Source organism: Megalopta genalis, unplaced genomic scaffold (genome assembly GCF_051020955.1).
Source record: "Megalopta genalis isolate 19385.01 unplaced genomic scaffold, iyMegGena1_principal scaffold0895, whole genome shotgun sequence".
Lineage (NCBI taxonomy): Eukaryota > Metazoa > Arthropoda > Insecta > Hymenoptera > Halictidae > Megalopta > Megalopta genalis.
The window spans coordinates 77,501-105,283 of record NW_027476964.1 but is presented as its reverse complement, the minus strand read 5'-3'; the positions used below and the strand labels follow the sequence as shown (position 1 = coordinate 105,283).

At 34.4% G+C, this 27,783-nt stretch overlaps 2 non-coding genes across 2 annotated transcripts; both read left to right on the top strand.

Annotated features, from left to right (window-relative positions):
• The first annotated feature begins 23,736 nt into the window (after positions 1-23,736).
• LOC143263630 (small subunit ribosomal RNA) lies at positions 23,737-25,657 on the top strand. Its single transcript, XR_013037016.1, has one exon. It is a non-coding gene; the product is annotated as a small subunit ribosomal RNA (ribosomal RNA).
• Positions 25,658-26,989: 1,332 nt separating this feature from the next.
• LOC143263628 (5.8S ribosomal RNA) lies at positions 26,990-27,144 on the top strand. The gene has a single exon (XR_013037014.1). It is a non-coding gene; the product is annotated as a 5.8S ribosomal RNA (ribosomal RNA).
• Positions 27,145-27,783: the final 639 nt, after the last annotated feature.

Below are 27,783 nucleotides of genomic sequence, written 5' to 3'. Positions count from 1 at the left end.
GCTTAACTAACGTTTCTACATAGGGATTAAGCATTTAGAACGAAATCTAATGTCAGAAAATGGCACTTTACTCTTGACATTTTTCGGTTTTTTCAATTTTCTGGAAAATCCTATCATTAGATTTTTTTAAAAATACGATATTCTTGCTTAACTAACGTTTTTACATAGGGATTAAGCATTTAGAACGAAATCTAATGTAGGAAAATGGTACTTTACTCTTGACCGGTACGTTGGGACTTAGAAAATATTCGGCCGTACGCGGCGCGTCTCGGCGCTTCGAACAGCTCCGGTGTCCCCATTATTTTCGATTTACGGCTAAAATAAATTTTTCTAATTTTTTTCAATAACATATTCTTGCTTAAATAACTTTTTTACATAGGGATTAAGCATTTAGAACGATACATTGTTTAAAATAATGGCACTTTACTCTTGACATTTTACGGTTTTTTCAATTTTCTGAAAAATCCTATCATTAGATTTTTTTAAAAATACGATATTCTTGCTTAACTAACGTTTCTACATAGGGATTAAGCATTTAGAACGAAATCTAATGTCAGAAAATGGCACTTTACTCTTGACATTTTTCGGTTTTTTCAATTTTATGGAAAATCCTACCATTAGATTTTTTTAAAAATACGATATTCTTGCTTAACTAACGTTTCTACATAGGGATTAAGCATTTAGAACGAAATCTAATGTCAGAAAATGGCACTTTACTCTTGACATTTTTCGGTTTTTTCAATTTTCTGGAAAATCCTATCATTAGATTTTTTTTAAAATACGATATTCTTGCTTAACTAACGTTTTTACATAGGGATTAAGCATTTAGAACGAAATCTAATGTAGGAAAATGGTACTTTACTCTTGACCGGTACGTTGGGACTTTGAAAATATTCGGGCGTTCCAATCGCTCGTCTGTTGCATCATAGCGCGTCTCGGCGCAATCGACCGATTCGCTCGACCCATTATTTTCGATTTACGGCTAAAATAAATTTTTCTCATTTTATTCAATAACATATTCTTGCTTAGATAACTTTTTTACATAGGGATTAAGCATTTAGAACGATATAATGTTTAAAATAAGGGCACTTTACTCTTGACATTTTACGGTTTTTTCAATTTTCTGAAAAATCCTATCATTAGATTTTTTTAAAAATACGATAATCTTGCATAACTAACGTTTCTACATAGGGATTAAGCATTTAGAACGAAATCTAATGTCAGAAAATGGCACTTTACTCTTGACATTTTTCGGTTTTTTCAATTTTCTGGAAAATCCTATCATTAGATTTTTTTTAAAATACGATATTCTTGCTTAACTAACGTTTTTACATAGGGATTAAGCATTTAGAACGAAATCTAATGTAGGAAAATGGTACTTTACTCTTGACCGGTACGTTGGGACTTTGAAAATATTCGGGCGTTCCAATCGCTCGTCTGTTGCATCATAGCGCGTCTCGGCGCAATCGACCGATTCGCTCGACCCATTATTTTCGATTTACGGCTAAAATAAATTTTTCTCATTTTATTCAATAACATATTCTTGCTTAGATAACTTTTTTACATAGGGATTAAGCATTTAGAACGATATAATGTTTAAAATAAGGGCACTTTACTCTTGACATTTTACGGTTTTTTCAATTTTCTGAAAAATCCTACCATTAGATTTTTTTAAAAATACGATATTCTTGCTTAACTAACGTTTCTACATAGGGATTAAGCATTTAGAACGAAATCTAATGTCAGAAAATGGCACTTTACTCTTGACATTTTTCGGTTTTTTCAATTTTCTGGAAAATCCTATCATTAGATTTTTTTAAAAATACGATATTCTTGCTTAACTAACGTTTTTACAAAGGGATTAAGCATTTAGAACGAAATCTAATGTAGGAAAATGGTACTTTACTCTTGATCGGTACGTTGGGACTTTGAAAATATTCGGGCGTTCCAATCGCTCGTCTGTTGCATCATAGCGCGTCTCGGCGCAATCGACCGATTCGCTCGACCCATTATTTTCGATTTACGGCTAAAATAAATTTTTCTCATTTTATTCAATAACATATTCTTGCTTAGATAACTTTTTTACATAGGGATTAAGCATTTAGAACGATATAATGTTTAAAATAAGGGCACTTTACTCTTGACATTTTACGGTTTTTTCAATTTTCTGAAAAATCCTATCATTAGATTTTTTTAAAAATACGATAATCTTGCATAACTAACGTTTCTACATAGGGATTAAGCATTTAGAACGAAATCTAATGTCAGAAAATGGCACTTTACTCTTGACATTTTTCGGTTTTTTCAATTTTCTGGAAAATCCTATCATTAGATTTTTTTTAAAATACGATATTCTTGCTTAACTAACGTTTTTACATAGGGATTAAGCATTTAGAACGAAATCTAATGTAGGAAAATGGTACTTTACTCTTGACCGGTACGTTGGGACTTTGAAAATATTCGGGCGTTCCAATCGCTCGTCTGTTGCATCATAGCGCGTCTCGGCGCAATCGACCGATTCGCTCGACCCATTATTTTCGATTTACGGCTAAAATAAATTTTTCTCATTTTATTCAATAACATATTCTTGCTTAGATAACTTTTTTACATAGGGATTAAGCATTTAGAACGATATAATGTTTAAAATAAGGGCACTTTACTCTTGACATTTTACGGTTTTTTCAATTTTCTGAAAAATCCTACCATTAGATTTTTTTAAAAATACGATATTCTTGCTTAACTAACGTTTCTACATAGGGATTAAGCATTTAGAACGAAATCTAATGTCAGAAAATGGCACTTTACTCTTGACATTTTTCGGTTTTTTCAATTTTCTGGAAAATCCTATCATTAGATTTTTTTAAAAATACGATATTCTTGCTTAACTAACGTTTTTACAAAGGGATTAAGCATTTAGAACGAAATCTAATGTAGGAAAATGGTACTTTACTCTTGATCGGTACGTTGGGACTTTGAAAATATTCGGGCGTTCCAATCGCTCGTCTGTTGCATCATAGCGCGTCTCGGCGCAATCGACCGATTCGCTCGACCCATTATTTTCGATTTACGGCTAAAATAAATTTTTCTCATTTTATTCAATAACATATTCTTGCTTAGATAACTTTTTTACATAGGGATTAAGCATTTAGAACGATATAATGTTTAAAATAAGGGCACTTTACTCTTGACATTTTACGGTTTTTTCAATTTTCTGAAAAATCCTACCATTAGATTTTTTTAAAAATACGATATTCTTGCTTAACTAACGTTTCTACATAGGGATTAAGCATTTAGAACGAAATCTAATGTCAGAAAATGGCACTTTACTCTTGACATTTTTCGGTTTTTTCAATTTTCTGGAAAATCCTATCATTAGATTTTTTTTAAAATACGATATTCTTGCTTAACTAACGTTTTTACATAGGGATTAAGCATTTAGAACGAAATCTAATGTAGGAAAATGGTACTTTACTCTTGATCGGTACGTTGGGACTTTGAAAATATTCGGGCGTTCCAATCGCTCGTCTGTTGCATCATAGCGCGTCTCGGCGCAATCGACCGATTCGCTCGACCCATTATTTTCGATTTACGGCTAAAATAAATTTTTCTCATTTTATTCAATAACATATTCTTGCTTAGATAACTTTTTTACATAGGGATTAAGCATTTAGAACGATATAATGTTTAAAATAAGGGCACTTTACTCTTGACATTTTACGGTTTTTTCAATTTTCTGAAAAATCCTACCATTAGATTTTTTTAAAAATACGATATTCTTGCTTAACTAACGTTTCTACATAGGGATTAAGCATTTAGAACGAAATCTAATGTCAGAAAATGGCACTTTACTCTTGACATTTTTCGGTTTTTTCAATTTTCTGGAAAATCCTATCATTAGATTTTTTTAAAAATACGATATTCTTGCTTAACTAACGTTTTTACATAGGGATTAAGCATTTAGAACGAAATCTAATGTAGGAAAATGGTACTTTACTCTTGACCGGTACGTTGGGACTTTGAAAATATTCGGGCGTTCCAATCGCTCGTCTGTTGCATCATAGCGCGTCTCGGCGCAATCGACCGATTCGCTCGACCCATTATTTTCGATTTACGGCTAAAATAAATTTTTCTCATTTTATTCAATAACATATTCTTGCTTAGATAACTTTTTTACATAGGGATTAAGCATTTAGAACGATATAATGTTTAAAATAAGGGCACTTTACTCTTGACATTTTACGGTTTTTTCAATTTTCTGAAAAATCCTACCATTAGATTTTTTTAAAAATACGATATTCTTGCTTAACTAACGTTTCTACATAGGGATTAAGCATTTAGAACGAAATCTAATGTCAGAAAATGGCACTTTACTCTTGACATTTTTCGGTTTTTTCAATTTTCTGGAAAATCCTATCATTAGATTTTTTTTAAAATACGATATTCTTGCTTAACTAACGTTTTTACATAGGGATTAAGCATTTAGAACGAAATCTAATGTAGGAAAATGGTACTTTACTCTTGACCGGTACGTTGGGACTTTGAAAATATTCGGGCGTTCCAATCGCTCGTCTGTTGCATCATAGCGCGTCTCGGCGCAATCGACCGATTCGCTCGACCCATTATTTTCGATTTACGGCTAAAATAAATTTTTCTCATTTTATTCAATAACATATTCTTGCTTAGATAACTTTTTTACATAGGGATTAAGCATTTAGAACGATATAATGTTTAAAATAAGGGCACTTTACTCTTGACATTTTACGGTTTTTTCAATTTTCTGAAAAATCCTACCATTAGATTTTTTTAAAAATACGATATTCTTGCTTAACTAACGTTTCTACATAGGGATTAAGCATTTAGAACGAAATCTAATGTCAGAAAATGGCACTTTACTCTTGACATTTTTCGGTTTTTTCAATTTTCTGGAAAATCCTATCATTAGATTTTTTTTAAAATACGATATTCTTGCTTAACTAACGTTTTTACATAGGGATTAAGCATTTAGAACGAAATCTAATGTAGGAAAATGGTACTTTACTCTTGACCGGTACGTTGGGACTTTGAAAATATTCGGGCGTTCCAATCGCTCGTCTGTTGCATCATAGCGCGTCTCGGCGCAATCGACCGATTCGCTCGACCCATTATTTTCGATTTACGGCTAAAATAAATTTTTCTCATTTTATTCAATAACATATTCTTGCTTAGATAACTTTTTTACATAGGGATTAAGCATTTAGAACGATATAATGTTTAAAATAAGGGCACTTTACTCTTGACATTTTACGGTTTTTTCAATTTTCTGAAAAATCCTACCATTAGATTTTTTTAAAAATACGATATTCTTGCTTAACTAACGTTTCTACATAGGGATTAAGCATTTAGAACGAAATCTAATGTCAGAAAATGGCACTTTACTCTTGACATTTTTCGGTTTTTTCAATTTTCTGGAAAATCCTATCATTAGATTTTTTTAAAAATACGATATTCTTGCTTAACTAACGTTTTTACAAAGGGATTAAGCATTTAGAACGAAATCTAATGTAGGAAAATGGTACTTTACTCTTGATCGGTACGTTGGGACTTTGAAAATATTCGGGCGTTCCAATCGCTCGTCTGTTGCATCATAGCGCGTCTCGGCGCAATCGACCGATTCGCTCGACCCATTATTTTCGATTTACGGCTAAAATAAATTTTTCTCATTTTATTCAATAACATATTCTTGCTTAGATAACTTTTTTACATAGGGATTAAGCATTTAGAACGATATAATGTTTAAAATAAGGGCACTTTACTCTTGACATTTTACGGTTTTTTCAATTTTCTGAAAAATCCTACCATTAGATTTTTTTAAAAATACGATATTCTTGCTTAACTAACGTTTCTACATAGGGATTAAGCATTTAGAACGAAATCTAATGTCAGAAAATGGCACTTTACTCTTGACATTTTTCGGTTTTTTCAATTTTCTGGAAAATCCTATCATTAGATTTTTTTAAAAATACGATATTCTTGCTTAACTAACGTTTTTACATAGGGATTAAGCATTTAGAACGAAATCTAATGTAGGAAAATGGTACTTTACTCTTGACCGGTACGTTGGGACTTAGAAAATATTCGGCCGTACGCGGCGCGTCTCGGCGCTTCGAACAGCTCCGGTGTCCCCATTATTTTCGATTTACGGCTAAAATAAATTTTTCTAATTTTTTTCAATAACATATTCTTGCTTAAATAACTTTTTTACATAGGGATTAAGCATTTAGAACGATACATTGTTTAAAATAATGGCACTTTACTCTTGACATTTTACGGTTTTTTCAATTTTCTGAAAAATCCTATCATTAGATTTTTTTAAAAATACGATATTCTTGCTTAACTAACGTTTCTACATAGGGATTAAGCATTTAGAACGAAATCTAATGTCAGAAAATGGCACTTTACTCTTGACATTTTTCGGTTTTTTCAATTTTCTGGAAAATCCTATCATTAGATTTTTTTAAAAATACGATATTCTTGCTTAACTAACGTTTTTACAAAGGGATTAAGCATTTAGAACGAAATCTAATGTAGGAAAATGGTACTTTACTCTTGATCGGTACGTTGGGACTTTGAAAATATTCGGGCGTTCCAATCGCTCGTCTGTTGCATCATAGCGCGTCTCGGCGCAATCGACCGATTCGCTCGACCCATTATTTTCGATTTACGGCTAAAATAAATTTTTCTCATTTTATTCAATAACATATTCTTGCTTAGATAACTTTTTTACATAGGGATTAAGCATTTAGAACGATATAATGTTTAAAATAAGGGCACTTTACTCTTGACATTTTACGGTTTTTTCAATTTTCTGAAAAATCCTACCATTAGATTTTTTTAAAAATACGATATTCTTGCTTAACTAACGTTTCTACATAGGGATTAAGCATTTAGAACGAAATCTAATGTCAGAAAATGGCACTTTACTCTTGACATTTTTCGGTTTTTTCAATTTTCTGGAAAATCCTATCATTAGATTTTTTTAAAAATACGATATTCTTGCTTAACTAACGTTTTTACATAGGGATTAAGCATTTAGAACGAAATCTAATGTAGGAAAATGGTACTTTACTCTTGACCGGTACGTTGGGACTTTGAAAATATTCGGGCGTTCCAATCGCTCGTCTGTTGCATCATAGCGCGTCTCGGCGCAATCGACCGATTCGCTCGACCCATTATTTTCGATTTACGGCTAAAATAAATTTTTCTCATTTTATTCAATAACATATTCTTGCTTAGATAACTTTTTTACATAGGGATTAAGCATTTAGAACGATATAATGTTTAAAATAAGGGCACTTTACTCTTGACATTTTACGGTTTTTTCAATTTTCTGAAAAATCCTATCATTAGATTTTTTTAAAAATACGATAATCTTGCATAACTAACGTTTCTACATAGGGATTAAGCATTTAGAACGAAATCTAATGTCAGAAAATGGCACTTTACTCTTGACATTTTTCGGTTTTTTCAATTTTCTGGAAAATCCTATCATTAGATTTTTTTTAAAATACGATATTCTTGCTTAACTAACGTTTTTACATAGGGATTAAGCATTTAGAACGAAATCTAATGTAGGAAAATGGTACTTTACTCTTGACCGGTACGTTGGGACTTTGAAAATATTCGGGCGTTCCAATCGCTCGTCTGTTGCATCATAGCGCGTCTCGGCGCAATCGACCGATTCGCTCGACCCATTATTTTCGATTTACGGCTAAAATAAATTTTTCTCATTTTATTCAATAACATATTCTTGCTTAGATAACTTTTTTACATAGGGATTAAGCATTTAGAACGATATAATGTTTAAAATAAGGGCACTTTACTCTTGACATTTTACGGTTTTTTCAATTTTCTGAAAAATCCTACCATTAGATTTTTTTAAAAATACGATATTCTTGCTTAACTAACGTTTCTACATAGGGATTAAGCATTTAGAACGAAATCTAATGTCAGAAAATGGCACTTTACTCTTGACATTTTTCGGTTTTTTCAATTTTCTGGAAAATCCTATCATTAGATTTTTTTTAAAATACGATATTCTTGCTTAACTAACGTTTTTACATAGGGATTAAGCATTTAGAACGAAATCTAATGTAGGAAAATGGTACTTTACTCTTGACCGGTACGTTGGGACTTTGAAAATATTCGGGCGTTCCAATCGCTCGTCTGTTGCATCATAGCGCGTCTCGGCGCAATCGACCGATTCGCTCGACCCATTATTTTCGATTTACGGCTAAAATAAATTTTTCTCATTTTATTCAATAACATATTCTTGCTTAGATAACTTTTTTACATAGGGATTAAGCATTTAGAACGATATAATGTTTAAAATAAGGGCACTTTACTCTTGACATTTTACGGTTTTTTCAATTTTCTGAAAAATCCTACCATTAGATTTTTTTAAAAATACGATATTCTTGCTTAACTAACGTTTCTACATAGGGATTAAGCATTTAGAACGAAATCTAATGTCAGAAAATGGCACTTTACTCTTGACATTTTTCGGTTTTTTCAATTTTCTGGAAAATCCTATCATTAGATTTTTTTTAAAATACGATATTCTTGCTTAACTAACGTTTTTACATAGGGATTAAGCATTTAGAACGAAATCTAATGTAGGAAAATGGTACTTTACTCTTGACCGGTACGTTGGGACTTTGAAAATATTCGGGCGTTCCAATCGCTCGTCTGTTGCATCATAGCGCGTCTCGGCGCAATCGACCGATTCGCTCGACCCATTATTTTCGATTTACGGCTAAAATAAATTTTTCTCATTTTATTCAATAACATATTCTTGCTTAGATAACTTTTTTACATAGGGATTAAGCATTTAGAACGATATAATGTTTAAAATAAGGGCACTTTACTCTTGACATTTTACGGTTTTTTCAATTTTCTGAAAAATCCTATCATTAGATTTTTTTAAAAATACGATAATCTTGCATAACTAACGTTTCTACATAGGGATTAAGCATTTAGAACGAAATCTAATGTCAGAAAATGGCACTTTACTCTTGACATTTTTCGGTTTTTTCAATTTTCTGGAAAATCCTATCATTAGATTTTTTTTAAAATACGATATTCTTGCTTAACTAACGTTTTTACATAGGGATTAAGCATTTAGAACGAAATCTAATGTAGGAAAATGGTACTTTACTCTTGACCGGTACGTTGGGACTTTGAAAATATTCGGGCGTTCCAATCGCTCGTCTGTTGCATCATAGCGCGTCTCGGCGCAATCGACCGATTCGCTCGACCCATTATTTTCGATTTACGGCTAAAATAAATTTTTCTCATTTTATTCAATAACATATTCTTGCTTAGATAACTTTTTTACATAGGGATTAAGCATTTAGAACGATATAATGTTTAAAATAAGGGCACTTTACTCTTGACATTTTACGGTTTTTTCAATTTTCTGAAAAATCCTACCATTAGATTTTTTTAAAAATACGATATTCTTGCTTAACTAACGTTTCTACATAGGGATTAAGCATTTAGAACGAAATCTAATGTCAGAAAATGGCACTTTACTCTTGACATTTTTCGGTTTTTTCAATTTTCTGGAAAATCCTAGAATTAGATTTTTTTAAAAATACGATATTCTTGCTTAACTAACGTTTTTACAAAGGGATTAAGCATTTAGAACGAAATCTAATGTAGGAAAATGGTACTTTACTCTTGATCGGTACGTTGGGACTTTGAAAATATTCGGGCGTTCCAATCGCTCGTCTGTTGCATCATAGCGCGTCTCGGCGCAATCGACCGATTCGCTCGACCCATTATTTTCGATTTACGGCTAAAATAAATTTTTCTCATTTTATTCAATAACATATTCTTGCTTAGATAACTTTTTTACATAGGGATTAAGCATTTAGAACGATATAATGTTTAAAATAAGGGCACTTTACTCTTGACATTTTACGGTTTTTTCAATTTTCTGAAAAATCCTATCATTAGATTTTTTTAAAAATACGATAATCTTGCATAACTAACGTTTCTACATAGGGATTAAGCATTTAGAACGAAATCTAATGTCAGAAAATGGCACTTTACTCTTGACATTTTTCGGTTTTTTCAATTTTCTGGAAAATCCTATCATTAGATTTTTTTTAAAATACGATATTCTTGCTTAACTAACGTTTTTACATAGGGATTAAGCATTTAGAACGAAATCTAATGTAGGAAAATGGTACTTTACTCTTGACCGGTACGTTGGGACTTTGAAAATATTCGGGCGTTCCAATCGCTCGTCTGTTGCATCATAGCGCGTCTCGGCGCAATCGACCGATTCGCTCGACCCATTATTTTCGATTTACGGCTAAAATAAATTTTTCTCATTTTATTCAATAACATATTCTTGCTTAGATAACTTTTTTACATAGGGATTAAGCATTTAGAACGATATAATGTTTAAAATAAGGGCACTTTACTCTTGACATTTTACGGTTTTTTCAATTTTCTGAAAAATCCTACCATTAGATTTTTTTAAAAATACGATATTCTTGCTTAACTAACGTTTCTACATAGGGATTAAGCATTTAGAACGAAATCTAATGTCAGAAAATGGCACTTTACTCTTGACATTTTTCGGTTTTTTCAATTTTCTGGAAAATCCTATCATTAGATTTTTTTAAAAATACGATATTCTTGCTTAACTAACGTTTTTACAAAGGGATTAAGCATTTAGAACGAAATCTAATGTAGGAAAATGGTACTTTACTCTTGATCGGTACGTTGGGACTTTGAAAATATTCGGGCGTTCCAATCGCTCGTCTGTTGCATCATAGCGCGTCTCGGCGCAATCGACCGATTCGCTCGACCCATTATTTTCGATTTACGGCTAAAATAAATTTTTCTCATTTTATTCAATAACATATTCTTGCTTAGATAACTTTTTTACATAGGGATTAAGCATTTAGAACGATATAATGTTTAAAATAAGGGCACTTTACTCTTGACATTTTACGGTTTTTTCAATTTTCTGAAAAATCCTACCATTAGATTTTTTTAAAAATACGATATTCTTGCTTAACTAACGTTTCTACATAGGGATTAAGCATTTAGAACGAAATCTAATGTCAGAAAATGGCACTTTACTCTTGACATTTTTCGGTTTTTTCAATTTTCTGGAAAATCCTATCATTAGATTTTTTTTAAAATACGATATTCTTGCTTAACTAACGTTTTTACATAGGGATTAAGCATTTAGAACGAAATCTAATGTAGGAAAATGGTACTTTACTCTTGATCGGTACGTTGGGACTTTGAAAATATTCGGGCGTTCCAATCGCTCGTCTGTTGCATCATAGCGCGTCTCGGCGCAATCGACCGATTCGCTCGACCCATTATTTTCGATTTACGGCTAAAATAAATTTTTCTCATTTTATTCAATAACATATTCTTGCTTAGATAACTTTTTTACATAGGGATTAAGCATTTAGAACGATATAATGTTTAAAATAAGGGCACTTTACTCTTGACATTTTACGGTTTTTTCAATTTTCTGAAAAATCCTACCATTAGATTTTTTTAAAAATACGATATTCTTGCTTAACTAACGTTTCTACATAGGGATTAAGGATTTAGAACGACATCTAATGTCAGAAAATGGCACTTTACTCTTGACATTTTTCGGTTTTTTCAATTTTCTGGAAAATCCTATCATTAGATTTTTTTAAAAATACGATATTCTTGCTTAACTAACGTTTTTACATAGGGATTAAGCATTTAGAACGAAATCTAATGTAGGAAAATGGTACTTTACTCTTGACCGGTACGTTGGGACTTTGAAAATATTCGGGCGTTCCAATCGCTCGTCTGTTGCATCATAGCGCGTCTCGGCGCAATCGACCGATTCGCTCGACCCATTATTTTCGATTTACGGCTAAAATAAATTTTTCTCATTTTATTCAATAACATATTCTTGCTTAGATAACTTTTTTACATAGGGATTAAGCATTTAGAACGAAATCTAATGTCAGAAAATGGCACTTTACTCTTGACATTTTTCGGTTTTTTCAATTTTCTGGAAAATCCTATCATTAGATTTTTTTTAAAATACGATATTCTTGCTTAACTAACGTTTTTACATAGGGATTAAGCATTTAGAACGAAATCTAATGTAGGAAAATGGTACTTTACTCTTGACCGGTACGTTGGGACTTTGAAAATATTCGGGCGTTCCAATCGCTCGTCTGTTGCATCATAGCGCGTCTCGGCGCAATCGACCGATTCGCTCGACCCATTATTTTCGATTTACGGCTAAAATAAATTTTTCTCATTTTATTCAATAACATATTCTTGCTTAGATAACTTTTTTACATAGGGATTAAGCATTTAGAACGATATAATGTTTAAAATAAGGGCACTTTACTCTTGACATTTTACGGTTTTTTCAATTTTCTGAAAAATCCTACCATTAGATTTTTTTAAAAATACGATATTCTTGCTTAACTAACGTTTCTACATAGGGATTAAGCATTTAGAACGAAATCTAATGTCAGAAAATGGCACTTTACTCTTGACATTTTTCGGTTTTTTCAATTTTCTGGAAAATCCTATCATTAGATTTTTTTAAAAATACGATATTCTTGCTTAACTAACGTTTTTACAAAGGGATTAAGCATTTAGAACGAAATCTAATGTAGGAAAATGGTACTTTACTCTTGATCGGTACGTTGGGACTTTGAAAATATTCGGGCGTTCCAATCGCTCGTCTGTTGCATCATAGCGCGTCTCGGCGCAATCGACCGATTCGCTCGACCCATTATTTTCGATTTACGGCTAAAATAAATTTTTCTCATTTTATTCAATAACATATTCTTGCTTAGATAACTTTTTTACATAGGGATTAAGCATTTAGAACGATATAATGTTTAAAATAAGGGCACTTTACTCTTGACATTTTACGGTTTTTTCAATTTTCTGAAAAATCCTACCATTAGATTTTTTTAAAAATACGATATTCTTGCTTAACTAACGTTTCTACATAGGGATTAAGCATTTAGAACGAAATCTAATGTCAGAAAATGGCACTTTACTCTTGACATTTTTCGGTTTTTTCAATTTTCTGGAAAATCCTATCATTAGATTTTTTTTAAAATACGATATTCTTGCTTAACTAACGTTTTTACATAGGGATTAAGCATTTAGAACGAAATCTAATGTAGGAAAATGGTACTTTACTCTTGATCGGTACGTTGGGACTTTGAAAATATTCGGGCGTTCCAATCGCTCGTCTGTTGCATCATAGCGCGTCTCGGCGCAATCGACCGATTCGCTCGACCCATTATTTTCGATTTACGGCTAAAATAAATTTTTCTCATTTTATTCAATAACATATTCTTGCTTAGATAACTTTTTTACATAGGGATTAAGCATTTAGAACGATATAATGTTTAAAATAAGGGCACTTTACTCTTGACATTTTACGGTTTTTTCAATTTTCTGAAAAATCCTACCATTAGATTTTTTTAAAAATACGATATTCTTGCTTAACTAACGTTTCTACATAGGGATTAAGGATTTAGAACGACATCTAATGTCAGAAAATGGCACTTTACTCTTGACATTTTTCGGTTTTTTCAATTTTCTGGAAAATCCTATCATTAGATTTTTTTAAAAATACGATATTCTTGCTTAACTAACGTTTTTACATAGGGATTAAGCATTTAGAACGAAATCTAATGTAGGAAAATGGTACTTTACTCTTGACCGGTACGTTGGGACTTTGAAAATATTCGGGCGTTCCAATCGCTCGTCTGTTGCATCATAGCGCGTCTCGGCGCAATCGACCGATTCGCTCGACCCATTATTTTCGATTTACGGCTAAAATAAATTTTTCTCATTTTATTCAATAACATATTCTTGCTTAGATAACTTTTTTACATAGGGATTAAGCATTTAGAACGATATAATGTTTAAAATAAGGGCACTTTACTCTTGACATTTTACGGTTTTTTCAATTTTCTGAAAAATCCTACCATTAGATTTTTTTAAAAATACGATATTCTTGCTTAACTAACGTTTCTACATAGGGATTAAGCATTTAGAACGAAATCTAATGTCAGAAAATGGCACTTTACTCTTGACATTTTTCGGTTTTTTCAATTTTCTGGAAAATCCTATCATTAGATTTTTTTTAAAATACGATATTCTTGCTTAACTAACGTTTTTACATAGGGATTAAGCATTTAGAACGAAATCTAATGTAGGAAAATGGTACTTTACTCTTGATCGGTACGTTGGGACTTTGAAAATATTCGGGCGTTCCAATCGCTCGTCTGTTGCATCATAGCGCGTCTCGGCGCAATCGACCGATTCGCTCGACCCATTATTTTCGATTTACGGCTAAAATAAATTTTTCTCATTTTATTCAATAACATATTCTTGCTTAGATAACTTTTTTACATAGGGATTAAGCATTTAGAACGATATAATGTTTAAAATAAGGGCACTTTACTCTTGACATTTTACGGTTTTTTCAATTTTCTGAAAAATCCTACCATTAGATTTTTTTAAAAATACGATATTCTTGCTTAACTAACGTTTCTACATAGGGATTAAGGATTTAGAACGACATCTAATGTCAGAAAATGGCACTTTACTCTTGACATTTTTCGGTTTTTTCAATTTTCTGGAAAATCCTATCATTAGATTTTTTTAAAAATACGATATTCTTGCTTAACTAACGTTTTTACATAGGGATTAAGCATTTAGAACGAAATCTAATGTAGGAAAATGGTACTTTACTCTTGACCGGTACGTTGGGACTTTGAAAATATTCGGGCGTTCCAATCGCTCGTCTGTTGCATCATAGCGCGTCTCGGCGCAATCGACCGATTCGCTCGACCCATTATTTTCGATTTACGGCTAAAATAAATTTTTCTCATTTTATTCAATAACATATTCTTGCTTAGATAACTTTTTTACATAGGGATTAAGCATTTAGAACGATATAATGTTTAAAATAAGGGCACTTTACTCTTGACATTTTACGGTTTTTTCAATTTTCTGAAAAATCCTACCATTAGATTTTTTTAAAAATACGATATTCTTGCTTAACTAACGTTTCTACATAGGGATTAAGGATTTAGAACGAAATCTAATGTCAGAAAATGGCACTTTACTCTTGACATTTTTCGGTTTTTTCAATTTTCTGGAAAATCCTATCATTAGATTTTTTTAAAAATACGATATTCTTGCTTAACTAACGTTTTTACATAGGGATTAAGCATTTAGAACGAAATCTAATGTAGGAAAATGGTACTTTACTCTTGACCGGTACGTTGGGACTTTGAAAATATTCGGGCGTTCCAATCGCTCGTCTGTTGCATCATAGCGCGTCTCGGCGCAATCGACCGATTCGCTCGACCCATTATTTTCGATTTACGGCTAAAATAAATTTTTCTCATTTTATTCAATAACATATTCTTGCTTAGATAACTTTTTTACATAGGGATTAAGCATTTAGAACGATATAATGTTTAAAATAAGGGCACTTTACTCTTGACATTTTACGGTTTTTTCAATTTTCTGAAAAATCCTACCATTAGATTTTTTTAAAAATACGATATTCTTGCTTAACTAACGTTTCTACATAGGGATTAAGCATTTAGAACGAAATCTAATGTCAGAAAATGGCACTTTACTCTTGACATTTTTCGGTTTTTTCAATTTTCTGGAAAATCCTATCATTAGATTTTTTTAAAAATACGATATTCTTGCTTAACTAACGTTTTTACAAAGGGATTAAGCATTTAGAACGAAATCTAATGTAGGAAAATGGTACTTTACTCTTGATCGGTACGTTGGGACTTTGAAAATATTCGGGCGTTCCAATCGCTCGTCTGTTGCATCATAGCGCGTCTCGGCGCAATCGACCGATTCGCTCGACCCATTATTTTCGATTTACGGCTAAAATAAATTTTTCTCATTTTATTCAATAACATATTCTTGCTTAGATAACTTTTTTACATAGGGATTAAGCATTTAGAACGATATAATGTTTAAAATAAGGGCACTTTACTCTTGACATTTTACGGTTTTTTCAATTTTCTGAAAAATCCTACCATTAGATTTTTTTAAAAATACGATATTCTTGCTTAACTAACGTTTCTACATAGGGATTAAGCATTTAGAACGAAATCTAATGTCAGAAAATGGCACTTTACTCTTGACATTTTTCGGTTTTTTCAATTTTCTGGAAAATCCTATCATTAGATTTTTTTTAAAATACGATATTCTTGCTTAACTAACGTTTTTACATAGGGATTAAGCATTTAGAACGAAATCTAATGTAGGAAAATGGTACTTTACTCTTGACCGGTACGTTGGGACTTTGAAAATATTCGGGCGTTCCAATCGCTCGTCTGTTGCATCATAGCGCGTCTCGGCGCAATCGACCGATTCGCTCGACCCATTATTTTCGATTTACGGCTAAAATAAATTTTTCTCATTTTATTCAATAACATATTCTTGCTTAGATAACTTTTTTACATAGGGATTAAGCATTTAGAACGATATAATGTTTAAAATAAGGGCACTTTACTCTTGACATTTTACGGTTTTTTCAATTTTCTGAAAAATCCTATCATTAGATTTTTTTAAAAATACGATAATCTTGCTTAACTAACGTTTCTACATAGGGATTAAGCATTTAGAACGAAATCTAATGTCAGAAAATGGCACTTTACTCTTGACATTTTTCGGTTTTTTCAATTTTCTGGAAAATCCTATCATTAGATTTTTTTTAAAATACGATATTCTTGCTTAACTAACGTTTTTACATAGGGATTAAGCATTTAGAACGAAATCTAATGTAGGAAAATGGTACTTTACTCTTGACCGGTACGTTGGGACTTTGAAAATATTCGGGCGTTCCAATCGCTCGTCTGTTGCATCATAGCGCGTCTCGGCGCAATCGACCGATTCGCTCGACCCATTATTTTCGATTTACGGCTAAAATAAATTTTTCTCATTTTATTCAATAACATATTCTTGCTTAGATAACTTTTTTACATAGGGATTAAGCATTTAGAACGATATAATGTTTAAAATAAGGGCACTTTACTCTTGACATTTTACGGTTTTTTCAATTTTCTGAAAAATCCTACCATTAGATTTTTTTAAAAATACGATATTCTTGCTTAACTAACGTTTCTACATAGGGATTAAGCATTTAGAACGAAATCTAATGTCAGAAAATGGCACTTTACTCTTGACATTTTTCGGTTTTTTCAATTTTCTGGAAAATCCTATCATTAGATTTTTTTAAAAATACGATATTCTTGCTTAACTAACGTTTTTACAAAGGGATTAAGCATTTAGAACGAAATCTAATGTAGGAAAATGGTACTTTACTCTTGATCGGTACGTTGGGACTTTGAAAATATTCGGGCGTTCCAATCGCTCGTCTGTTGCATCATAGCGCGTCTCGGCGCAATCGACCGATTCGCTCGACCCATTATTTTCGATTTACGGCTAAAATAAATTTTTCTCATTTTATTCAATAACATATTCTTGCTTAGATAACTTTTTTACATAGGGATTAAGCATTTAGAACGATATAATGTTTAAAATAAGGGCACTTTACTCTTGACATTTTACGGTTTTTTCAATTTTCTGAAAAATCCTACCATTAGATTTTTTTAAAAATACGATATTCTTGCTTAACTAACGTTTCTACATAGGGATTAAGCATTTAGAACGAAATCTAATGTCAGAAAATGGCACTTTACTCTTGACATTTTTCGGTTTTTTCAATTTTCTGGAAAATCCTATCATTAGATTTTTTTTAAAATACGATATTCTTGCTTAACTAACGTTTTTACATAGGGATTAAGCATTTAGAACGAAATCTAATGTAGGAAAATGGTACTTTACTCTTGACCGGTACGTTGGGACTTTGAAAATATTCGGGCGTTCCAATCGCTCGTCTGTTGCATCATAGCGCGTCTCGGCGCAATCGACCGATTCGCTCGACCCATTATTTTCGATTTACGGCTAAAATAAATTTTTCTCATTTTATTCAATAACATATTCTTGCTTAGATAACTTTTTTACATAGGGATTAAGCATTTAGAACGATATAATGTTTAAAATAAGGGCACTTTACTCTTGACATTTTACGGTTTTTTCAATTTTCTGAAAAATCCTATCATTAGATTTTTTTAAAAATACGATAATCTTGCTTAACTAACGTTTCTACATAGGGATTAAGCATTTAGAACGAAATCTAATGTCAGAAAATGGCACTTTACTCTTGACATTTTTCGGTTTTTTCAATTTTCTGGAAAATCCTATCATTAGATTTTTTTTAAAATACGATATTCTTGCTTAACTAACGTTTTTACATAGGGATTAAGCATTTAGAACGAAATCTAATGTAGGAAAATGGTACTTTACTCTTGACCGGTACGTTGGGACTTTGAAAATATTCGGGCGTTCCAATCGCTCGTCTGTTGCATCATAGCGCGTCTCGGCGCAATCGACCGATTCGCTCGACCCATTATTTTCGATTTACGGCTAAAATAAATTTTTCTCATTTTATTCAATAACATATTCTTGCTTAGATAACTTTTTTACATAGGGATTAAGCATTTAGAACGATATAATGTTTAAAATAAGGGCACTTTACTCTTGACATTTTACGGTTTTTTCAATTTTCTGAAAAATCCTACCATTAGATTTTTTTAAAAATACGATATTCTTGCTTAACTAACGTTTCTACATAGGGATTAAGGATTTAGAACGAAATCTAATGTCAGAAAATGGCACTTTACTCTTGACATTTTTCGGTTTTTTCAATTTTCTGGAAAATCCTATCATTAGATTTTTTTAAAAATACGATATTCTTGCTTAACTAACGTTTTTACATAGGGATTAAGCATTTAGAACGAAATCTAATGTAGGAAAATGGTACTTTACTCTTGACCGGTACGTTGGGACTTTGAAAATATTCGGGCGTTCCAATCGCTCGTCTGTTGCATCATAGCGCGTCTCGGCGCAATCGACCGATTCGCTCGACCCATTATTTTCGATTTACGGCTAAAATAAATTTTTCTCATTTTATTCAATAACATATTCTTGCTTAGATAACTTTTTTACATAGGGATTAAGCATTTAGAACGATATAATGTTTAAAATAAGGGCACTTTACTCTTGACATTTTACGGTTTTTTCAATTTTCTGAAAAATCCTACCATTAGATTTTTTTAAAAATACGATATTCTTGCTTAACTAACGTTTCTACATAGGGATTAAGCATTTAGAACGAAAACTAATGTCAGAAAATGGCACTTTACTCTTGACATTTTTCGGTTTTTTCAATTTTCTGGAAAATCCTATCATTAGATTTTTTTAAAAATACGATATTCTTGCTTAACTAACGTTTTTACAAAGGGATTAAGCATTTAGAACGAAATCTAATGTAGGAAAATGGTACTTTACTCTTGATCGGTACGTTGGGACTTTGAAAATATTCGGGCGTTCCAATCGCTCGTCTGTTGCATCATAGCGCGTCTCGGCGCAATCGACCGATTCGCTCGACCCATTATTTTCGATTTACGGCTAAAATAAATTTTTCTCATTTTATTTAATAACATATTCTTGCTTAGATAACTTTTTTACATAGGGATTAAGCATTTAGAACGATATAATGTTTAAAATAAGGGCACTTTACTCTTGACATTTTACGGTTTTTTCAATTTTCTGAAAAATCCTACCATTAGATTTTTTTAAAAATACGATATTCTTGCTTAACTAACGTTTCTACATAGGGATTAAGCATTTAGAACGAAATCTAATGTCAGAAAATGGCACTTTACTCTTGACATTTTTCGGTTTTTTCAATTTTCTGGAAAATCCTATCATTAGATTTTTTTTAAAATACGATATTCTTGCTTAACTAACGTTTTTACATAGGGATTAAGCATTTAGAACGAAATCTAATGTAGGAAAATGGTACTTTACTCTTGACCGGTACGTTGGGACTTTGAAAATATTCGGGCGTTCCAATCGCTCGTCTGTTGCATCATAGCGCGTCTCGGCGCAATCGACCGATTCGCTCGACCCATTATTTTCGATTTACGGCTAAAATAAATTTTTCTCATTTTATTCAATAACATATTCTTGCTTAGATAACTTTTTTACATAGGGATTAAGCATTTAGAACGATATAATGTTTAAAATAAGGGCACTTTACTCTTGACATTTTACGGTTTTTTCAATTTTCTGAAAAATCCTATCATTAGATTTTTTTAAAAATACGATAATCTTGCTTAACTAACGTTTCTACATAGGGATTAAGCATTTAGAACGAAATCTAATGTCAGAAAATGGCACTTTACTCTTGACATTTTTCGGTTTTTTCAATTTTCTGGAAAATCCTATCATTAGATTTTTTTTAAAATACGATATTCTTGCTTAACTAACGTTTTTACATAGGGATTAAGCATTTAGAACGAAATCTAATGTAGGAAAATGGTACTTTACTCTTGACCGGTACGTTGGGACTTTGAAAATATTCGGGCGTTCCAATCGCTCGTCTGTTGCATCATAGCGCGTCTCGGCGCAATCGACCGATTCGCTCGACCCATTATTTTCGATTTACGGCTAAAATAAATTTTTCTCATTTTATTCAATAACATATTCTTGCTTAGATAACTTTTTTACATAGGGATTAAGCATTTAGAACGATATAATGTTTAAAATAAGGGCACTTTACTCTTGACATTTTACGGTTTTTTCAATTTTCTGAAAAATCCTACCATTAGATTTTTTTAAAAATACGATATTCTTGCTTAACTAACGTTTCTACATAGGGATTAAGCATTTAGAACGAAATCTAATGTCAGAAAATGGCACTTTACTCTTGACATTTTTCGGTTTTTTCAATTTTCTGGAAAATCCTATCATTAGATTTTTTTAAAAATACGATATTCTTGCTTAACTAACGTTTTTACATAGGGATTAAGCATTTAGAACGAAATCTAATGTAGGAAAATGGTACTTTACTCTTGATCGGTACGTTGGGACTTAGAAAATATTCGGCCGTACGCGGCGCGTCTCGGCGCTTCGAACAGCTCCGGTGTCCCCATTATTTTCGATTTACGGCTAAAATAAATTTTTCTAATTTTTTTCAATAACATATTCTTGCTTAAATAACTTTTTTACATAGGGATTAAGCATTTAGAACGATACATTGTTTAAAATAATGGCACTTTACTCTTGACATTTTACGGTTTTTTCAATTTTCTGAAAAATCCTATCATTAGATTTTTTTAAAAATACGATATTCTTGCTTAACTAACGTTTCTACATAGGGATTAAGCATTTAGAACGAAATCTAATGTCAGAAAATGGCACTTTACTCTTGACATTTTTCGGTTTTTTCAATTTTCTGGAAAATCCTATCATTAGATTTTTTTAAAAATACGATATTCTTGCTTAACTAACGTTTTTACATAGGGATTAAGCATTTAGAACGAAATCTAATGTAGGAAAATGGTACTTTACTCTTGATCGGTACGTTGGGACTTAGAAAATATTCGGCCGTACGCGGCGCGTCTCGGCGCTTCGAACAGCTCCGGTGTCCCCATTATTTTCGATTTACGGCTAAAATAAATTTTTCTAATTTTTTTCAATAACATATTCTTGCTTAAATAACTTTTTTACATAGGGATTAAGCATTTAGAACGATACATTGTTTAAAATAATGGCACTTTACTCTTGACATTTTACGGTTTTTTCAATTTTCTGAAAAATCCTATCATTAGATTTTTTTAAAAATACGATATTCTTGCTTAACTAACGTTTCTACATAGGGATTAAGCATTTAGAACGAAATCTAATGTCAGAAAATGGCACTTTACTCTTGACATTTTTCGGTTTTTTCAATTTTCTGGAAAATCCTATCATTAGATTTTTTTAAAAATACGATATTCTTGCTTAACTAACGTTTTTACATAGGGATTAAGCATTTAGAACGAAATCTAATGTAGGAAAATGGTACTTTACTCTTGATCGGTACGTTGGGACTTAGAAAATATTCGGCCGTACGCGGCGCGTCTCGGCGCTTCGAACAGCTCCGGTGTCCCCATTATTTTCGATTTACGGCTAAAATAAATTTTTCTAATTTTTTTCGATTACATATTCTTGCTTAAATAACTTTTTTACATAGGGATTAAGCATTTAGAACGACATGTTGTTTAAAATAATGGTACTTTACTCTTGTGATTTTTCGGTTTTTTTTGATTATTTTGAAAAATAAATTTTTGTAATTTTTTTAAATGCGATATTCGTGATCAGTGAACGATTTCACATATGGATTAAGCATTTAGAATCGTGCGGACGCGTTATTAAAAAAGTTTACTCGATGCGATGGGACTTTAAAAAGTTTGTGAAAATTTTCATATTGGGAAAAAATGTGTAATTTTTTGTCTAGTTTACGGTAGTGTAATTTATTTTAATGTTTACTATAAAAATTTTTTTCGTTCGTTCACGCGCTATGTTACAACAGCACGGCCGGGCGGTCTGTTGCCGCAGCGGTTTACACTCATAAGCGCGCGTGCTATTCGGCCGGCGGCGCCGGCGTCCTTGCCGGCCGTTCGGTATCTATAAGAGATACACGGTCCGTGCGAGGCGGACGGAGCAGAGCGGGTTTTGGGCCAATTCTACGATCTCGGTCGAGAAGCTGTCTCAGAGCTCCTTCGGGGCTTCGGTCCTGACTGTTTCGTGCCGTTTACGTTACGGACTTTTCTCCACACAGCGTGGCCACGGGTCGGTGTCTTTGACCGAATGGCCCATATGTGGCAAGCCCTACGGGGTTGGTTACCCGTATGCACTTTGTATGTATACTCGTACTCACTGAGCAATCGACTCTTCTGTCCGAGCGATGGAAAAATTTTTTAAAATGCATCTGTAAGATTTGGAAGCAAATCGTACCAATTGAAAACTGTGGCTAAAATGAAATAGCCCAGTGGAGAGAGAAAACTATCAAAAAACTGATTTTTTAAATCAAGAGGTGTCAGAAATCGAAATGCCTAGCGCGAGCGGAAGAACACGCTTTCTCGCCAGTCCAGCATGTGTCCTGTCCGTTCTTCCTCGGCTTGCCGATTTTGCCCAGATCAGAGGTTTCGTGCTTCCGGCGGTCAGAAGATCAGCGTGAGCGTACGCGCTTCCACGACTATGGCATCACCCATGTACTTTTTCCTTTGAATATATTTGAGTACATAAAAAATATTAAAACATATAGAGAGAACTGTGTCTTGGATCTTAAAAATTTGTCAATAGCGATGATATATTATTACTTAACTTGAAGTATTTGTACGTTTTAGCTGGGACGTACATTTATCTTACAAGATGTTAATAGCGAGACTCTTGAAGATAAAATTATCTTGTGATTTTATGAAGGCAAAGATAGAAACGTACGAAGCTGGCGTACGTAGAAAAATGTGATTTTATGATAGAACAAAAATATAATACGTACGTTTTTGGGCGTACGGTAAAATATCTGTATGGTAGAAAAATGAAAGAAATTGAGCGTTAAAGAAGATATGTTACAAGCGCGGAATGTGGCAAAACTTGTACATATTTGAAAGAGAAAAATGGTGTGTCGACCTGACATATATATATGAAACAGGCGACGATGGAAAAGGATTTAAATTTTGTCCATTTTATATATACATATTGTATAGTTCCCTGGTTGATCCTGCCAGTAGTCATATGCTTGTCTCAAAGATTAAGCCATGCATGTCTCAGTACATGCCGTATTAAGGTGAAACCGCGAATGGCTCATTAAATCAGTTATGGTTTCTTAGATCGTACTAAAATTTACTTGGATAACTGTGGTAATTCTAGAGCTAATACATGCAAAACAGAGTTCCGACCAGAGATGGTAGGAACGCTTTTATTAGATCAAAACCAATCGGTGGCGGGTGTTTACACTCGTCCATCGTTTGCTTTGGTGACTCTGAATAACTTTGTGCTGATCGCATGGTCTTATAGCACCGGCGACGCATCTTTCAAATGTCTGCCTTATCAACTGTCGATGGTAGGTTCTGCGCCTACCATGGTTGTAACGGGTAACGGGGAATCAGGGTTCGATTCCGGAGAGGGAGCCTGAGAAACGGCTACCACATCCAAGGAAGGCAGCAGGCGCGCAAATTACCCACTCCCGGCACGGGGAGGTAGTGACGAAAAATAACGATACGGGACTCATCCGAGGCCCCGTAATCGGAATGAGTACACTTTAAATCCTTTAACGAGGATCCATTGGAGGGCAAGTCTGGTGCCAGCAGCCGCGGTAATTCCAGCTCCAATAGCGTATATTAAAGTTGTTGCGGTTAAAAAGCTCGTAGTTGAATCTGTGTGTCACAGTGTCGGTTCATCGCTCGCGGTGTTTAACTGGCATTATGTGGTACGTCCTACCGGTGGGCTTTGCTCTTCACGGGGCGGTCCAACTAATATCCCATCGCGGTGCTCTTCACTGAGTGTCGAGGTGGGCCGGTACGTTTACTTTGAACAAATTAGAGTGCTCAAAGCAGGCTACCTTCGCCTGAATACTGTGTGCATGGAATAATGGAATAGGACCTCGGTTCTATTTTGTTGGTTTTCGGAACCCCGAGGTAATGATTAATAGGGACAGATGGGGGCATTCGTATTGCGACGTTAGAGGTGAAATTCTTGGATCGTCGCAAGACGGACAGAAGCGAAAGCATTTGCCAAAAATGTTTTCATTAATCAAGAACGAAAGTTAGAGGTTCGAAGGCGATCAGATACCGCCCTAGTTCTAACCATAAACGATGCCAGCTAGCGATCCGCCGAAGTTCCTACGATGACTCGGCGGGCAGCTTCCGGGAAACCAAAGCTTTTGGGTTCCGGGGGAAGTATGGTTGCAAAGCTGAAACTTAAAGGAATTGACGGAAGGGCACCACCAGGAGTGGAGCCTGCGGCTTAATTTGACTCAACACGGGAAACCTCACCAGGCCCGGACACCGGAAGGATTGACAGATTGATAGCTCTTTCTTGATTCGGTGGGTGGTGGTGCATGGCCGTTCTTAGTTGGTGGAGCGATTTGTCTGGTTAATTCCGATAACGAACGAGACTCTAGCCTGCTAAATAGACGTAATTATGGTATCTCGAAGGCTCTCGGCTTCTGCCGGTGGGGTTTTTACTACCAACGTACAAACAAATCTTCTTAGAGGGACAGGCGGCTTCTAGCCGCACGAGATTGAGCAATAACAGGTCTGTGATGCCCTTAGATGTTCTGGGCCGCACGCGCGCTACACTGAAGGAATCAGCGTGTGTTCCCTGGCCGAAAGGCCCGGGTAACCCGCTGAACCTCCTTCGTGCTAGGGATTGGGGCTTGCAATTATTCCCCATGAACGAGGAATTCCCAGTAAGCGCGAGTCATAAGCTCGCGTTGATTACGTCCCTGCCCTTTGTACACACCGCCCGTCGCTACTACCGATTGAATGATTTAGTGAGGTCTTCGGACTGGTGCGCGGCAATGTTTCGGCATTGCCGATGATGCCGGGAAGATGACCAAACTTGATTATTTAGAGGAAGTAAAAGTCGTAACAAGGTTTCCGTAGGTGAACCTGCGGAAGGATCATTACAATGTTCCAATATATCTCAAAGAGAGAGGAGAGGAGGAGAGAAAATGAATTCGATTAGTTTGTGGATAAGAATTCATATAAAAAAAAAAGATATTGTTGAGCCCGCCAGATCATTCGTGCGTGATTTACACGGCCAGACGTGTGTACTACACGTATTAGGCCTTTGATCTGCGTTGCGTAGGCCACAACAAATCTTTCAAAGAGAGAGAGATATATGTGTTGTTGGGGTTTGTGATTATGAAGGTGCCCCAACGCACAAAAATATATAAAAATGTACAAAGTTGGGATGTGGTGTGGTGGAGAAGAGTTGGGCCCGACCAGATCATTCGTGCGTGATTTACACGGCAGACGTGTGTACTACACGTATTAGGCCTTTGATCTGCGTTGCGTAGGCCATCTTCCTTCCAAGACACACACGTGTTGGGGTTTGTGTGATTTTATGATAGTGCCTCAACACGGAAAAATAAGCGTACGAGAAGAGTTGGGCCCGACCAGATCATTCGTGCGTGATTTATACACGGCCAGACGCGTATTATATTACACGTATTAGGCCTTTGATCTGCGTTGCGTAGGCCATCTTCTCGATAGAGAGAAAGCCAATGTATTCTTTTTTCTTTCTTTACACACACACACACACAGTTGTAGTAGGACAGGGAGGGATGCGAGCGTGCTAATCACGCTTCCTCAAGTCTTCGCTGTGGTGTAAAAAAAAAAAAGAAAAAAAGGAATCGTTGGGAAAGTCCAAAGGACGAAAATATCGGGCAGTCTGAAGATAACTTAATGCTCGTTTACATTGGTATCAAGAGAGACCGGCTTGTGTAGCTCGTTTCAATGCTGTGTCGTTGTCATTGACACCCTACTCTGTTGCGCGCTAGTGGCAGCATGAGCGTGGGACGTATATATATATGACACCCAGCTAGAGCCGGCCGTGAGTCCGTCCGGTGTAAATAACGACGAAAGGAGAGAGAAACTTTTCGAATCCAGTATCGGGTTGATAATTGTCCAGTTTGAATATCCATATCCCCGTCGTTTTTGGAGGTGATATACTCTCTGTGTTTCTTCGATAGAAGGCTTTTCAATGTTCTATTCGCTCCGACCGTCGAACTTGCAAGAAAACAGTGGTTTTGGATTTGCTCGTACATATATATATGGTTTCGACGGAAATATCTCGTTCTTTAAGGGACAATTATGTCGTTGTACGACGACTCCCGAATCTCCTTCGCGCGCTGGTTGGAGCTCTTCGGGTATCGGCTTGTTCCGAAATATAACACAAAAATGTGGTGGATAGCAAATACACATTATATATATATGAGAGAATAAAAGGGAAAAATTACCCTGAACGGTGGATCACTTGGCTCGTGGGTCGATGAAGAACGCAGCTAATTGCGCGTCAACGTGTGAACTGCAGGACACATGAACATCGACATTTCGAACGCACATTGCGGTCCACGGATACAATTCCTGGACCACGCCTGGCTGAGGGTCGTTTACGTACTTATAAACTGCTTGCGTTGATGGCACTTGTTGCCTATATACGTACGAGCGAATGGTGGGCGCTTCGTCGGCGTTTGTCGCGGTCCTATGAATATTGAGAAATTTTACGTACGTCTAACAGTCTTCGAGAGAGATGGAAATCGTGTTCGAACTAGCGTGAGTGTGGAAGGCGGTGTCGTGTGTCGTATATGTTTTATATACGTCCGCCCGTCTGAAACACCGCTTCGAAGCGGTGACAAAATCTTTTTCGGGACGATTCGTATTCGTAGAACTATCGAGATTTCACTGGTACATTTTCAACGCGCTCCCGACGTCGCCTGAAATGAAACGAGATGGGTTTAACCCACGAAAGCGTACTACACGAGTCTGTCCTATGTGAAGACTGTGTACAGAGATCGAACGAACGCATGAAAGAAATTGAACGAAAGAACACATAACCCGCAAAAATATAGAGTAGAATTGTGACCGTTGCTTCGAATTTGAATTTATATGTATATATATATCATAGCCCCAGGGAGTGGAACCTATGAGTGTGGAAGGATGTCTCTTACCGTTATGTTGCCAGAGGAAAAAAAGTCTCTCTCTTCGTACGACACATTTGTGTACGAATTGTATCGATGGCTATATAGAT